This window comes from Pimephales promelas, chromosome 18 (genome assembly GCF_988280905.1).
Source record: "Pimephales promelas chromosome 18, fPimPro1.hap1.1, whole genome shotgun sequence".
NCBI lineage: Eukaryota > Metazoa > Chordata > Actinopteri > Cypriniformes > Leuciscidae > Pimephales > Pimephales promelas.
In genome coordinates, this window is record NC_142786.1 from 19424700 (window position 1) to 19440013 (window position 15314).

Genomic DNA, 15314 nt, shown 5'->3' on the forward strand with positions numbered 1-15314 from the left:
CCCTGATTGACCCTGAGGTCAGTCGAAGCTTTTGACCGGGCTCCCTCTCTTACCTGAGTGCAGAATGAATAAAAGATTTTACAAGATGACCCTATAGAATACAGATGAATCTGCTTCACACGTATACGCTTCCTCATCAATTTACCAACCTCTACTATTGGATCAAATAAAGGAATCCTGGCCAGAGCCATTTAGTCATCACAGGTTTATTTTGCACTGATGAAACCAATGTGACTTGTGTTGATGAAAGTGAATTCAATCTTTTCCGGCGCCTTATAACATGAGTGTAGTTGATTGCGCCGATAACATTTGTAAAACCCGAGCTCTCTGCAAATTGCTTTTTTGGACTGGTGTGACTGTTTCATTCAGTTACATCTTTTAGTTCAATTAAGTGGGCCACTGTCAAAAGATTGGTTGTCCAAATCAGGGTTCTGTAGGTTTTTATAAATCCTGATGCATGTTCTGGAAATGGTGCAGTCATGTTTAAAAGCCCTTTTTGTGCTTTTGTGCACGGTAGCACAGATTTTCGAAGCTAGCTCTGACAATTTAGCATGAACAGTCACACAGGAGCTTGTGAAAGTACATGAGGTGAAGAAAAACAAGTCCACTGCAGTCCTGGCCAGTCATAAAATCTAGCATGATACCACGATATAATGAGAAAATGACATCAGTGGTCCAGTCTGCATCCTCAACATTTTCAGTTCTGCATGGATTAATGCCAAGTTAGCACTGAAACAAAAGAGGTGTTTGCCTCAGGTAATTTCCTTGCAGTTTCTTTCAGGCACTTCACAACTGCAAACCCTCAGGCTTTGGCACTGCAAGCCAAGGAACATGTTTCTCATTATCAACAAAAACAAAACCGAGAAACCATCTGTCAAAACAAGCAGGCTTTTTGTTCGTCTAAACAGCTCTGACAGAGCAACCACGACAAATGGAGGAGAAAAGAGGAGGGAACTGTTAATCGAGATAAATGCACTGTATAGAGCTAAAGAGGTCCAGCATTGCTTTTTAAGCGAATTGAATTACTCTGCACTGAGATGTATGGCTTTTATAGCAGATCCGAAATAAATGGTTTTATTTTTATTACAAGTTGTTTTTTCTTCGAATGCTGAAATGTTTTAGATGAGTCTTAAATATTAATGTTAAGTAATGCTTCCAAAATATCTTAAATAACAAAAACAAAACAAAAAACAGCTTGTTTGAAGAGCCATCTGTTGAAAATAAGTGCCATTTTATTTTTAAAAGTGTCATAAAGCAGCCAGTTACATTAATTGGTCTAAAAACCTGTCCCCAATCTCCAAGCAAAATATAAATTTTTAATCACAAACTGTCAAGAGTATTTTGGTTATACATTTTAAATTATGTAATAGTGATGATTCCTAAAAGTGTTGAATATATAGTTAAACCAAATAAGTATGAATGCCACAAGCAAACCTGAAATCACTGAAATAACTGTATAATATATTTTTTACCCTTTGTGAAAGACTTATGATCTGTAAACGGTAAAATACATAATAAAAGCGTCAGATTCACGAATCAGCAGGTTTCTGAAACGCTTTCCACCTGTCAATCATTTTACGCGTTCTATATATGGGAAGCCGGAAACTGAGAGCGCGCGAGAAGAGCGCGTGACATGAACTTGAGTGGTTTGAAAGAGTTTGGAGGGAATGAAATGTTCACATCCTAAAAGGAGTAGGAGTACTAAAAAGCGACGGACACAGAGAAGAGGGACATTGGTAAAGCTTTTCAGCGCTGGAAGAAGAACTGAGAGCTGTGAAACCCTTGAAAAGAGAAGCCGTCATGCTTAACAGGTAAATAAACTGCTTTGACTCGGTTGTAGAAAAAAAGGGCGTGTCTAAGTTTGGCGGAAGTTCTTGAACATAACATCGCACCTGTCAATCCATTGAATAAAAAACAGCAGTACTATTACCCGAGTCCAAAAAGCTTTTATAAACCACCAGGCCGGAGACACTAAGCTTTTATAGACCTTTATATTTAATTTTCCATCTGCCCACACACTTTAAAGGGGTGGTTCAGAATTTTGGGCTTCAGGCCTCATTTTCAAGGTGCGATTTTTTTGCTGTTTTATAATTTATGAGCTTGCAGATGATTTTTTTCTCTCTCGGGAGAAATCGCGTGGAAATCGGTTGTGCTCTAAATGCGGGCATAGGCCTACACTGTCACTGTGCGATTTTCGTCCGATTTTGAGCCGAATTCTGACTGTGCGACTCTTTTCGTGTCAGACCGATTTTCAGCTTTGACATGTGTCGTTTGTCGTGCAGTGTTCGTGCAGTGTACAGGGAGAAACGAGAGGCGATTAACCTCTCACGATCGACAACCGGATGGTCGGATGAATTTCTGGCATGTCAGAAATTTTGGTCGCTCCTCGTGACTATATCGTGCAGTTGAAGCAAAGTTACGAACCGATTGCCCTAAACTCAGTGTTTTTTCCCTCACTGCACCTGCGCGAAAACAAAAGTTTAACCATTTCATCTGCAGCAAAAATAAAATTTAAATAAAAACGAATAGAGGGAGATCTTTAAGTTCTGTAGTTCAAACTAGCTACAAATTACTGTTGCTTACCTCCAGTTCGTGTTGCAAAAAAATGATAATATTACCCACCGTCTTCCAAGCCACCTGCGATGTAACACCTCTTTTATTATTTTGTCAATGTTTTTGAAATAAACCTGTTTTTAATGTTCATTGATGATTAATTATGGCAATGTAACATATTATAGAATGCTAATAGTTATTTTATATGCCTATAATTCATTGTAATCGACCTAAATGTTTAGACAATGTTTAGACAAATGTTTTTAATGAGGAGTAAGATTATGTAATATTTTATTATCCTCACAACACGTTGGTTATGTCGTATGTGCTGTGAAAATATTGCGTGTCAAATTAATTATAATAGCAGATCAATTTAATAATAAAATTAGCCTATAGCCCTCCCCTAATAATGATAATACAATAATACTAATAAAAATTAAATGCATAAAATTGAAAATACTAAATCACCTTGATACTGATAGCAGATGCTTGTTTTGACAATACATCTGAATACGTACACGTAAATAGGCGCAATCCAGGGGGTTATCACAGATATTACACGTATAGTGTGAGCAGTGTCGACGATCGGACCGTACAGTGTGAGCACATAAATCCTGAACTTTGGCTTTGCATCGCATGCGTTTTACTCGTTGAGTGTGAGTAGGTACCTTGCTGAAATCGCACAGACATCGCACAGTGTATGCCCGCCTTAATGTTGCCGGCTCGTGTCGTGTGCACGAGCCGGCAACATATTTTTGATCGTGATCGAAAATGATCGTGACGGGGCTCGGCTCATATCTTTCTAGCACGATATGAGCCGAGCCCCGTCACGATCATTTTTAAACATGTCTAAAAAGTTCGGGAGCTGTCGGCTTGAATTCGTGAGGTGTGTGCGGTTGATCAATGAGCTGATTTGTCGATCTATCTGAATTTGACCAACCAGGAGTTGACGCAATCCACTGAAGAAAGACGAAAATGGCAGTGCCACAGCAAATTTGGACTATTGAAAGGGAATCCTACCACTTTATTATGATTTTGAGTATCATAATGATTAATAAATGCATGCACAATTATCAGTGAACTTGATAAATGCTACAGATGTTTTAGCCCATAAATAGAGAGTCCATAAAAGTAACGGGACAAAATATTTCAACGTTTTTGAGGAATTAGGTGATTCAGATTTGTGTTTTGCACAGCTACCAGAAGATTTACAACTGTCAGACTGTTGTCAAGCTCAGTTTGAGCCTGCGCACTCGGTCAAACATCAGGCAGGAATTGCAATAATTGGGCTTCAGTCTTCTCAGTTGAAATTAATGGGGTCGCTGTGTCCATTTCTTTTACTGTCTATGCTACTAACGCTGTTGTCCACATTTGTCGCCATAGTTACTATGCTCGTACTGCACGAGCGGAAACCCAGAATAACGCATTACGTCACTGACATGCAACAAGTGAATTTTCCGGGACGCGATATTTTTTTTCTCAGGATGGTAGGTGAAGGTACCGCCTTTTTAGCCTCTGATTGGCTAGAAGGGCTCTCCTCTTATTGGTTATTTGATTTGGCCGTGAAACGTCATCTCTTCAGATGATAAGTTTTTATTTTTATTGACAGAAGAAGGGATATTCTGATGTTTACCGAGTGCAGAATTTTCAAAACTCACCGGAACATTAAGTTTAAATCCAAACCAAGGCAATCCGAGAAAGCTGCGGCTATTAAAACTACGCCATTATTTCACAGCAGCGTGTCAGTGTTCGTCTACACTAGTGACGCGACGCTGTAATGTGTTAGAACAGATGAATAACATCAGTACGAAACACGAGCGTTTATTTATTTGGATTAAATATTGTAATCATTCAGTGTCATTTTTCAATGTCAATCGTTTTACTATTACATGTTCATGCCCAAAATGCTTATTTAATATTCAGAGAAGTTTACTGTCATTCTCCTCTAGCTGCGTGCGTTCTGATCTACCTCGCGATCATTCATTCATTCATTCATTCATTCATTCATTCATTCATTCATTCATTCAGTCAAATTCATAAAAAAAAAAATGTAAACTGAAGTATAGAATATAAGTAGGCTAAGAGAAAAATACTGTTAATGAGAAGACAGAAGACTGCTGCAGGTTAGTGGATAAATATATTTAGCCTATTTATTATTCAGAATGGAACAGTTGGATAGAAAATATATTTATAGGAACATTTCAGCAGGCTCAAGATAAATAATAGAGAGATCATTATTCATTGTTTTAATCAATTGGCATGCATAAAACGTAGTGATAATCTGCATTCTCATTTATGGACGTGCGAAGATCACACTAACCGGAAACTCCCGGTAAGTAATAAGTAGAACGCGGAAGTAGTTGTGCAAGTAGTCCATTGGAGGAGAGCCCCTTTTAGCCAATCAGAGGCAAAAAAGGCGGTACCTTCCCCTACCATCCTAGAAAAAAAAATATTGCTCCTGTGACGGCCAATTATTTAACATTGGAATTCCTCTGAAATTAAAAATCTTTGGGAACTTTTGGTATATTGTAAGTACTCAGCTGCAGGAAAGATATCACATTGTCCAAGTGATTCTTGGATATGTTATTATAAAATTCTTACATATTGCACCTTTAAATAGCAAGCTGGCCTCAACAAATGGAAATCCCCAACGTGCATTTATTCTCTTGCCTTTGCACTGTCCTTACACAAAATCCAATTTTCAGAAAAAAAAAAAGGCAAAAAAGTTGGATTGGAAAATAATTGACTGCTTGCAAATAAACCGGTGAAGAAGGTTGCAGAGCCCATAAAATAAATTGACGAGGGTAAAAAGCGTGTTACTGTTCTGTTGCCCTGGTCCTTGTGATGAAGTATACAGATTCGCAATTTCCACAGGCAAAGACAAGCCCAATAAACCTCATAATAACATGCAGGGTTAACAGAGCTGTTGTTTTCACCTAGCCAGCCATAAATATGCACTTAAACTAGCTGAAGATGGTTACGCGTGTGGTATATTTATGGGCCTTTGTTTTCGCTTTATGGCTGTCTGTTAAGTTTATATTTTGCTAAGCTCTATGGCAAATCAATAGTCACATATTGAAAGCATAGATCTTTGGAATAACTCACTAAATCTCTTCTGAAATATGTATGTGTGACAAATTTTATTACCCATTTCAATAATGAAAACAGTTGATTCAGGGATGCGAGTCGTTCATCAGGATGAGTTTGTGAGAGAAAATTTCAGACAAACAAGGGTTTTTCACCCAAAAATGAAAATTATCCCATAATTAACTCACCCTCAAGCCATCCTAGGTGTATATGACTTTCTTTTTTCAGTCAAACACAATCTAAGTTATATTATAAAATATCCTTGCTCTTCCCAGCTTTATAATGGGAGTGAATGTTACCTGAGATTTTGAAGCCCAAAGAAGCACATCTATCATAACAATAATCTATACGACTCCAGGGGGTTAATAAAGGCATTCTGAAAAATAAAATATCCATATTCAAACTATAATCCTTCCGGTAACGGCCATCCGCGAGTCTAGTTCCGGTGGAACGCATGACCTCTAACCCAAAGCATGACCTCTGACTCGACGAATGACCTCTGACCCGATGCATGGCCTCTGACCCGACGCATGACGAGTGACCTCTGACCCGACACATGACCTCTGACCCGACACATGATGCATGATGAATGACCTCTGACCTGATGCGTGACCTCTGACCCGATGCATGATGAGTGACCTTTAACCCGATGCATGACGAGTGACCTCTGACCCGACACATGACCTCTGACCCGACGCATGACGAGTGACCTCAGATCCGATGCATGATGAGTGACCTCTGACCCAAAACATGACCTCTGACCCGACGCATGACGTGGGACCTCTGACCCAATGCATGACCTCTGACCCAACGCATGACCTCTAACCCGAGAGTCGACGCCTTTCATGGTTCAAACAACAAACTCAAGCTCCTCCCACATTTCACTATGGTCGTTTTAGACTTCTGTTTTCGAGACCGGTGTTATGTTTTTCTTGATCCTCTGCATTCGCCAATATGTCATGTGTCGGTATCACTCTGTTATCGGCTGTTTCCGGTGATTACAGTTTATGAAGTTATTAATATGGCTTTGCTTCAAAAGGCCTGGAGGCCTATTAACACCTGGAGGCGTATGGATTACTGTTATGATTTATGGATGCGCTTTTTTGGGCTTCAAAATCTGAAATACCATTCACTCCCATTATAAAGCTGGGAAGAGCCAGGGTAAATTTTATACATTATGGGATACTTTTTATTTTTGAGTGAATAACCTTTGAAGCATTTTCCAGTGATTCTGACGTGAACCAAGACAGCCCTGGTCCGCTGATAATAAACAATGGTGCGTGTGAGTGTGTTTAGAAAGGCAGCAACAATGTGATGGCTCTGTGCTGGGAGACGGGTTTATTTACTTAAGCGGTGTGTGTATGTTTGGCTCGGTCGGATTGTTCTCTCTGTGTGAGAGGGTTTGCCTGCTTCTGCTTCAGGACCCTGCTGATAATACAGGGCTGCCCTGACACTGCCCGATGGAAAGTGACCCCGAGAAACACTGAAAACACCATGCTGTGACCAATTTAAAACACAGAGGCAGTCACTAAAAACACAAGACAAACACACACTGATAGTGTTTCTAGGATTGTAGTAGGCTATCTGACTTCTGTCTTTTTTCTTGGAGGAAACCTTAATATTGTTAATATCAATTTTTTTTTTTTACAGCATATGCATGTACTGTACCCATATAATACTACAGGTATGGTACTTATGACACTAAAATTCATGTGATATTCCAAGAATACTGTGGTATGTTATATTGTAATTCAATAATCCATGGTTTGGCCCAAAAATTGTGGACGCTTAAAAAAGCTAATTGAGGTATTTTATTTATATACATATTATTTGTTTTAAAGAAATATGGTAGAAGCACGACTTTTGAGAACACTTTTTAAGTATTTATAATCAATAATATATATAGACTTCTTTCAAAAACATCTTACTGACCTCACACTTTTTGAACAGTATAGTGTGTGTGTGTGTGTATATATATATATATATATATATATATATTAGGGGTGGGCGATATGACCAAAATTGTGTTTCACGATATGACTAATTTTATTTCACGGTAACGATATATTTCACGATATAGTTATTTATATAGTTATCCTCAAAAAAAAAAAAAAAGACAAAAAGGGCTTTGTATAATAAATAAACCCAAATACTTTAGAAATGAAAAGTATGTCACCACCTTGTTTTATTTTTATTTTATTTGGTAACTTATTTATTTGGTAAACTATTTTTATATAAAAATATAGTAAACAAAAAACACTCATAAACTTTTAGATGAACTTCCCACAACAGATTGATATTAAATACAACTCATAGGTGCATTTCAACTTTAAATCATTTTTCAATCTCATGCATTGCTTTAGCCTACTTCATCAATCAGTTTATAATATAATTATAAAATATATAATATAATTATAATATTTTTTTTTTACCACATGTGCTTATTATACTGTGTTTTTAACGGAGAAGGGTACTCCTGCACAAACGGAGACTGCACACTGTTGTTTTAACGGGCTTGTTTTGCTCTTTTTGTTATATCTGGCAACCCGTCAGTTCGGAAGTGACAAGAAGGAGATCAGCAATATGAAAACCAAACCGCAGCTACTGTTAGTGTTGACCAAGTAGTTTAAATTATACACACCTTATAACAGTGCGTCGAACACCGCACGCTCCCTCTCAGTGCATGTGCACGCGCGCGTCTTTTACATCAACAAAATGCGATCGATTAATTTGAGAGTGAAGTTCACGGATCGAATCAAAGGAAGATTTTATCAACTGGTTCAGTAGGCAATTGTTTGGAGTTAAAAAATATATAACTCGCGCTGCATATTTAGTAATTTTGCCTCAGAAACAGGATTATACATTCGTTTTAACAAGCAGGATGTTCATTCATGCTGAATGCGATTTTCATGTTTAAAAAGTAACTATACATAAGAGAAGGAACGATGCGGATAACTATACATTATTTAAGGTTATTTCTCGTAATGATATTGATATTGCCTATGAAATGTTGTTATCAAGTAACTTCATGCTTTCCCCGTTGCTAACGTGCACTCCTCTAAACTGTAGCCTGGGTGCTGCTGCTCTGCTCAAGTTGACGACTGCTTTTCCCCCCGAACATATCACGTTAACAACAATCCTTTAGAAAATGTAATTCCTTTGTGGATCCTCTTGATCTGCTTTCTCCATGTTTCTTTGACAAATCTCAGCATCAGTCTCACGCGCGCTGCACGGGAGTTAACCACGCCCCCTTATTTGTATTTCGCGGTATACACGGAATAAAAAAATCTGTTACGCCTGACGTTTTCTATCGCGGTAACGATATATATCGTCATATCGCCCAGCCCTAATATATATATATACACACACTATACTGTTCAAAAAGTGTGAGGTCAGTAAGATGTTTTTGAAAGAAGTCTCTTGTACTCACAAAGACAGCAATTATTTGACCAAAAATACAGTTAAAGAAATGAAATAATATTAAAATTTAAAATAACAGTTTTAAATTTGAATTGTAAAGTGTAATTTATATCAGTGATCAAAGCTGCATTTTCAGCATCTTCAATGTCACATGATCTTTCAGAAATCACTCTAATATGATGATTTGCTGCTCAAGAATTTATTATTTATATCAATATCAGCAGCATTCATTTTAAATATACTTTTTTTGCAACATTATACATGTCTTTATTGTCACTTTTGAGTAATTGAATGCATGTTGAATAGTATTAATTTGTCAAAAAGAAAAAATCCTATAGCCTACTGACTCCAAACTTTTTTAACGGGAGTGTATGTTTTCCAAAAGTAAGAAAAAATCTGTTAAGACATGTTTTGGTTTTAAATGTCAGTGTCGTTAATGAGATGAACTACACCTGTAGTAAGTCTGCTTGGACACCTGCAAGTCCCTTTTTTGGGAGGAAACTCTATATTGCATAAAAGCTCATTGTTTTACAGTATAGTGATGATATCAGATGGCGAAACTGAATGATTAATGTGCATTATATGCTTAAAAATGTGATTTTAATGGCGAATTAAGCCCTTACAAATCACAGACAAGTTGATTTAAAGTGACCAGAAAACATTTATTTTGTTTTTGCAGATACATAATTTGTTATCCGAGGCCATGAAATTCACACATTTTAAGTGCACATCAAATACAGTCCTGTGCCTGTTAAATGAACGCTTTCTAAAAATATCCGTCTTTGTGTAGACAGTGTGTAACAGCACAGAGGTACTGAAAGCTCTTCAGCATCTGTTTGCAAACGTCACACTTTTGAGCCTGTTAATAATATGATGCGATGATTTTATTAATGCATCCAAAACCTGTTGCCCACATGTTACATATATGTGAACTCCATCCTCAAATCAAAACCAGCTGCTGCTGAGACCGTTAAAAAAGCCAACTGAATAGTAGTACAGTTGTCTACGCCGGATAGAATAATATGTTTATTATACTGGCAATGGAGTGCCATTGCCAGGAAATACATAATATATACAGCGATGTATAGGAATATATTACTCATCCCTAGTGTGTGGTGTGGGCCTCCACAGGTAATGGATCCAGCACATGGGTTTGGACACACTCCTGCGTCCCTTCATCACACAGATTGAGTGATGAACCCTTGACTGTAAGTGCATTACAGACCCGACTCTCCATCTAAGATCCCGCATTTAGTCCTTTCAGAAGACTTTTCTTTCTCCCCTAAACGTAGAACTGCATGTTGCTCATTTATTTCGGCTGCTGTCCTGTGAGGAAACATAGGAACATGCCAATGAGCAATGTGATTAGGCTCGGGCCAACCTGAGAGATTGTTATTTTTGCGTCCGTGCCAGAGTATATAAAAGCACTGTGTGTGCATTATATGATATGCTAGAGCTCAGCGTCTCTGACAAGGGAAAAACTGTACGGCTGTTTTGGATACGGTGTGTTACAGCCACTGTTCCATTTTAATGATTTGGGCTTTGCTCCACCGCCGGGACTCAGAACTTCACACTGACACACAGTATATCTAAATTCTCATTGTGTCTGTGTTGCTTTTTACACACAGGTGAAACTCAAAAAATCTGAATATCGTGCAAAATGAAACTGATATATTGTACACTCTAAAAATGCTGGGTTATTTCAAGCCAAATTTGGGTCAAATATGGACAAACCCAGCGGTTGGGTTAAATATTTTTATTACATTTTTAACCCATTCTATGGGTTTGTCCATATTTTACCCAAAATTGGGTTAAAACGACCCAGCATCTTTTTAGAGTGTATAGACTCATTCCATGCAAAGTGAGATATTTCAAGCCTTTATTTGTTATAATTTTGATGATTATTATGGCTTAAACCCCAAAATTAAAAATTAGAATATTGTGAAAAGGTTTTCAGAAGCTGTAATCCATAATCAAGTTATAACAAATCAACCCGGTCTCATCCCAAGACGTCATATAACTGACGTTTTGGGACGTCTTTTGACCATACGTCAATATTCGCCTTTTTAGGGCCCCCTTAAACGTCGGTAGATGAGGTTATGGGATCCTAACTCTACCCCATACCTAAACCTAACCCTAAACCTAACCCGTCACCTAACTGACGTTAAAGGTAAAGCGTCAGTTGTATGACGGCCCGGGATCGCCAGCTACCGACGTTTAAGGGGGCCCTAAAAAGGCGGATATTGACGTATGGTCAAAATATGTCCCAAAACGTCAGTTATATGACTTTTTGGGATGAGACTGTGTTAAACAAATATACTCTAAAAAATGCTGGGTTATTTCAACCCAAATTTGGGTCAAATATGGACAAACCCAAATGTTGGGTTAAAAAATGTAATTAAAAAAATTAAAAAGTTGAAAGTGAAAAATTTAATTTTTAACCCAACATTTGGGTTTGTCCATATTTGACCCAAATATGTGTTGATTTGGAGTGGTTTTAGAGTCTATAGACCTTATGCACCAGAGAAACATGGGCGCCGTCATCTTTAGAATATTGTCTTTGAACTTCCGTTCTTGCGGTCGCTCTGTATATTTCTATGGCATCGTTGTCCAGGAGTAAGTAGCTGGTGAAGTGGATTTACTTATTGTAGAGTTAACAAAAGTTATCATGAGCATTGTAATGTTTATCATAAGCATTGTAAAGCAGATGTCTTCCGTGAATGTCGACCGGAATTTTTTTTTACGAGCAGTTCATTCATACCTATGCAAGATCGCTGTGAAAATACAAACCGAAAGCAAAAGACAACGAGCGCAGTGCTGAAAAAAGGGGCGGGGCTACATAAGGTCTATAGGCTTGAACACTCTAAACAATGCTCAACTCAAATTTGGATCAAATAATGACAAACCCATAATTGAGTTAACATTTTGACATTAATTTTTTTGAAAAAGTTTGTGTTCGTCCATATTTTACCCAAAATTGGGTTAAAATAACCCAGCTTAAAACCAACCCATTTTTTAGAGTGAAATATCTCACTTTGCATATATTAGTTTCACCTTTTAAGTTGAATTACTGAAATAAATTAACTGTTGTACAATATTCAAATTTTTCCAGTTTCACCTGTATATTCTTTATTGTATGCTGTAATTTTAGCAGTTTGCACATTTAAGCCTTTTGTTTAATTATTTAGTTTTTTTTTAATTTTTTAGTTTGATACTTAATCACGGTTTACACTCTAAAAATGTTGGCTTGTTTGAACCCAAATTTGGGTCAAGTATGGTTGAAAGTGAAAGTTGAAAATTAAAGTTGAAGTTGGGTTATAATTTGAAATGACATTTTTAACCCAACATTTGGGTTTGTTCATATTTTATCCAAATTTGGGGTAAAACAACCCAGCATTGTTTGGAGTGTAGCAACCGCAAACATTTTATGAGGCAATGTCACCCGTATGTCAAAAAAAAATCTATTGTTGATGCAAAGAACTGGTTGAGAAATAAAAATAAAGTGCAAACCACATGAATCAAAAACACAGGAATGAATCAACAATTTATTACAATCTCAATTCGGGTGATTGCAATCAGATGATGTCGTATACGTTTCAGATGATCGCTTTATATGTATCATTCTGGACTTCTCAGTCTGCGCTCAAGTCTAGAGCCTATCATGATGTTTTGCGTATATTATTGGGTGTAGTGCACAATAATCGCTTTGTATTATCATAACTCAGTGGACAAATCACTCGAGAGAGAAGTCGGTGGAGAGTGCTTGTGTTAAAATTCATTCACTGAATCATGGAGATTACACGTTCAATCAGGAAAGTAAATAAACAGAGCCGCTAAATTGTCACCTGTCACATTCTGCCTTTATGCAACATATAAACACAGAGACTTTTCTACTGTATTTCATGAAGAAATGCCATTGATCCATAAATAACACCAGCCGTAACATCAACTGTTGTCCACTGGCGCTTTTAGTTGGATTTGCCAAGCTTTAAAGTATATCCTTGTGTGTGTTTGTGTGTGTGTGTTAGGTTTTTTCTTACATTATAGGACCCCGAGGACATTAATGTCCCACACAATCATTGTTATGCCTATATGAGCAAGTAGCTTATACAATTAAAAAACAAATATATAAAAATGAGGTGAAATGCAATATATTGTAATGGAAATTAGAAAGTTGATGTTTGTTGAAGGTTTAGGTTTAAGAATGGGAATTATCTTATCTTAAAAATATTATAATTGTATTTATATTCTAAATAATCTGTATTAATTGAATAATATATAATATAATAATATAATCAATGTAAAAAGCAAACAAAAAGTAGAACTCAATGGACAAAACCTCATGATGCCAGTATGTACAATATATGTGTGTGTGTGTGTGTGTGTGCATTCGTGTGTGTTTGAATGTGAATGTGTGTGTTTGCACAGTGTGTGTGTGTGTGTTTGCATGTGTTTTATGTGTGTGCCTGTATGAGTGTTGGCATGTATGTGTATGTGTATGTGTGTGTTTGCACATTGTGTGCGTGTGTTTGACTGTGATAGAGTGTGTCTGTTTGCATGTGTGCATGTTCAGGTATGTGTGTATTGCACAGTGTGTTTGCATGTGTTTTTGTGGCTCCTGTTGACACAGCATATATGCCCTGTTTTTCACAGCACCATCATCACATGCTTTCATAATTTAACAAAACAGCAGAAAATACTTTACACTTTAACGTATGCAAAATGTAATGAATAATTTGCAGAATTTCCCTGCAGCGATAAATGCTTCCCTCAGGACACCCCTGAAGCGATACGTGTGGTATATTAAAAGGATTTCTACTTAATACAATGTTAGTGGTTATTTATTTTGTCCAGATCAGAAGATGATAACAGCATTTGATTAGTTGATATTCCTACATCTGCCATTCACTTCAGGCAACTGCTTTTATTACAGTAGTCTGGTTCATGGTTCATTCAGGAGCATATTGCTCACCATGCACGACTATTGTCACTGTCAATTTGAGCTCGCTTCCATTTAATATGGGGTGAATATGAAGTACTAGTCAACTCACATTTATTTATACTGCGCTTTTTACAATGCAGACTGTTTCAAAGCAGCTTTACATGTGATAACAGGAAAATAATGCAACTGTACAGCAGATCTAGAAGAAAATAGTGTCACAGTCCATCTTAAGTAAGTACATGTTTGTTGTTTCAACCAAAATTTGGGTCAAATATAGACAAACCCAAATGTTGGGTTAAAAATGTCATTTAAAAATTTTAACCCAAATTCAACTTTCACTTTCAACTGTAATTTTTTTAAATTACATTTTAAACCTAACCTAACATTTGGGTTGGTCCATATTTTACCCAAATTTGGGTTGAAACAACCCAGGATTTTTTAGAGTGTAGCCGCTCTGGAGAAAAAGTGATGTCATCACCTAGCTCAGTTCAGTTCTCATATAATGGCAGATATTGTTGAATATTAAAATGAAGAAAATATAAAGACATTGATTTTTAAAAAGAGGAGCAGTGCCATGTTTTGTCCACATGGGGGTGCTGTAAATACTCTGTAGTGTTTTTGACCAGCTCTCTAGTGTGAGAGACGCAGTCAGATGGACAATGTCTCTGTTCTGGGGTCAGTCTGACTGAACAGATGGGTCATGCCTTACTGACTCTTGAGCTGGTAATCTGAGCGGACAGAAGCGCAGCAGGCCCAGACACACAACTAGACTATTTGTTCAACTGTACAAAATCTGGAAGTGTTGCTAACCCTGCTGGAGGCTATTTGATGTGGAGACAAAATGATTATTGGCTGGTTAGGTATTTTTTCTTTTGGCTGTGGACTTTTCTTATTTGGTTAACGTTGAATTGGTCTAAACTTAATGTTAACTGTCTACCGAAGGCCACATGAAGTGGATAAACGTCTTTTTATCGAAAACCCTGCCTCTAAGGAGTGTGTAATTCGCTGGAATATAGAATTAATTGGATTTTGTAGCTAATGAAACTAAATGAGCCAATGGCATTGTCGTTTCCTGGACAAATGGAACAATTTCGGACCACCGTTCCTCTGGGATTTATTACACACTGAATCTCACTGTCTGTGTTTTTCGCAAGCTCCTTTTTTTTTTTCTTTTTTTTTTTTTTTGGAAGAACCAAAATAGAATTTTCCTTCAGTTCTTCAACCCGAGTTTCCTGAGGCAAACTTTCTCTTTTTTCCTCTAGATGTCAGTCAGAGAGATTTATAAGCACGTTTTTCTCTGTTCGCGTATGAT

General features: G+C 37.2%; 1 long non-coding RNA gene across 1 annotated transcript in view; it reads left to right on the plus strand.

The window, feature by feature from the left end:
* The first annotated feature begins 1630 nt into the window (after positions 1–1630).
* The window catches only part of LOC148970980 (uncharacterized), a 98565-nt gene continuing 84881 nt past the window's right edge, over positions 1631–15314 (plus strand). The window contains exon 1 of the long non-coding RNA XR_016147379.1: positions 1631–1811. This is a non-coding gene — a long non-coding RNA (uncharacterized LOC148970980). The remainder of the gene's footprint in view (positions 1812–15314) is intronic.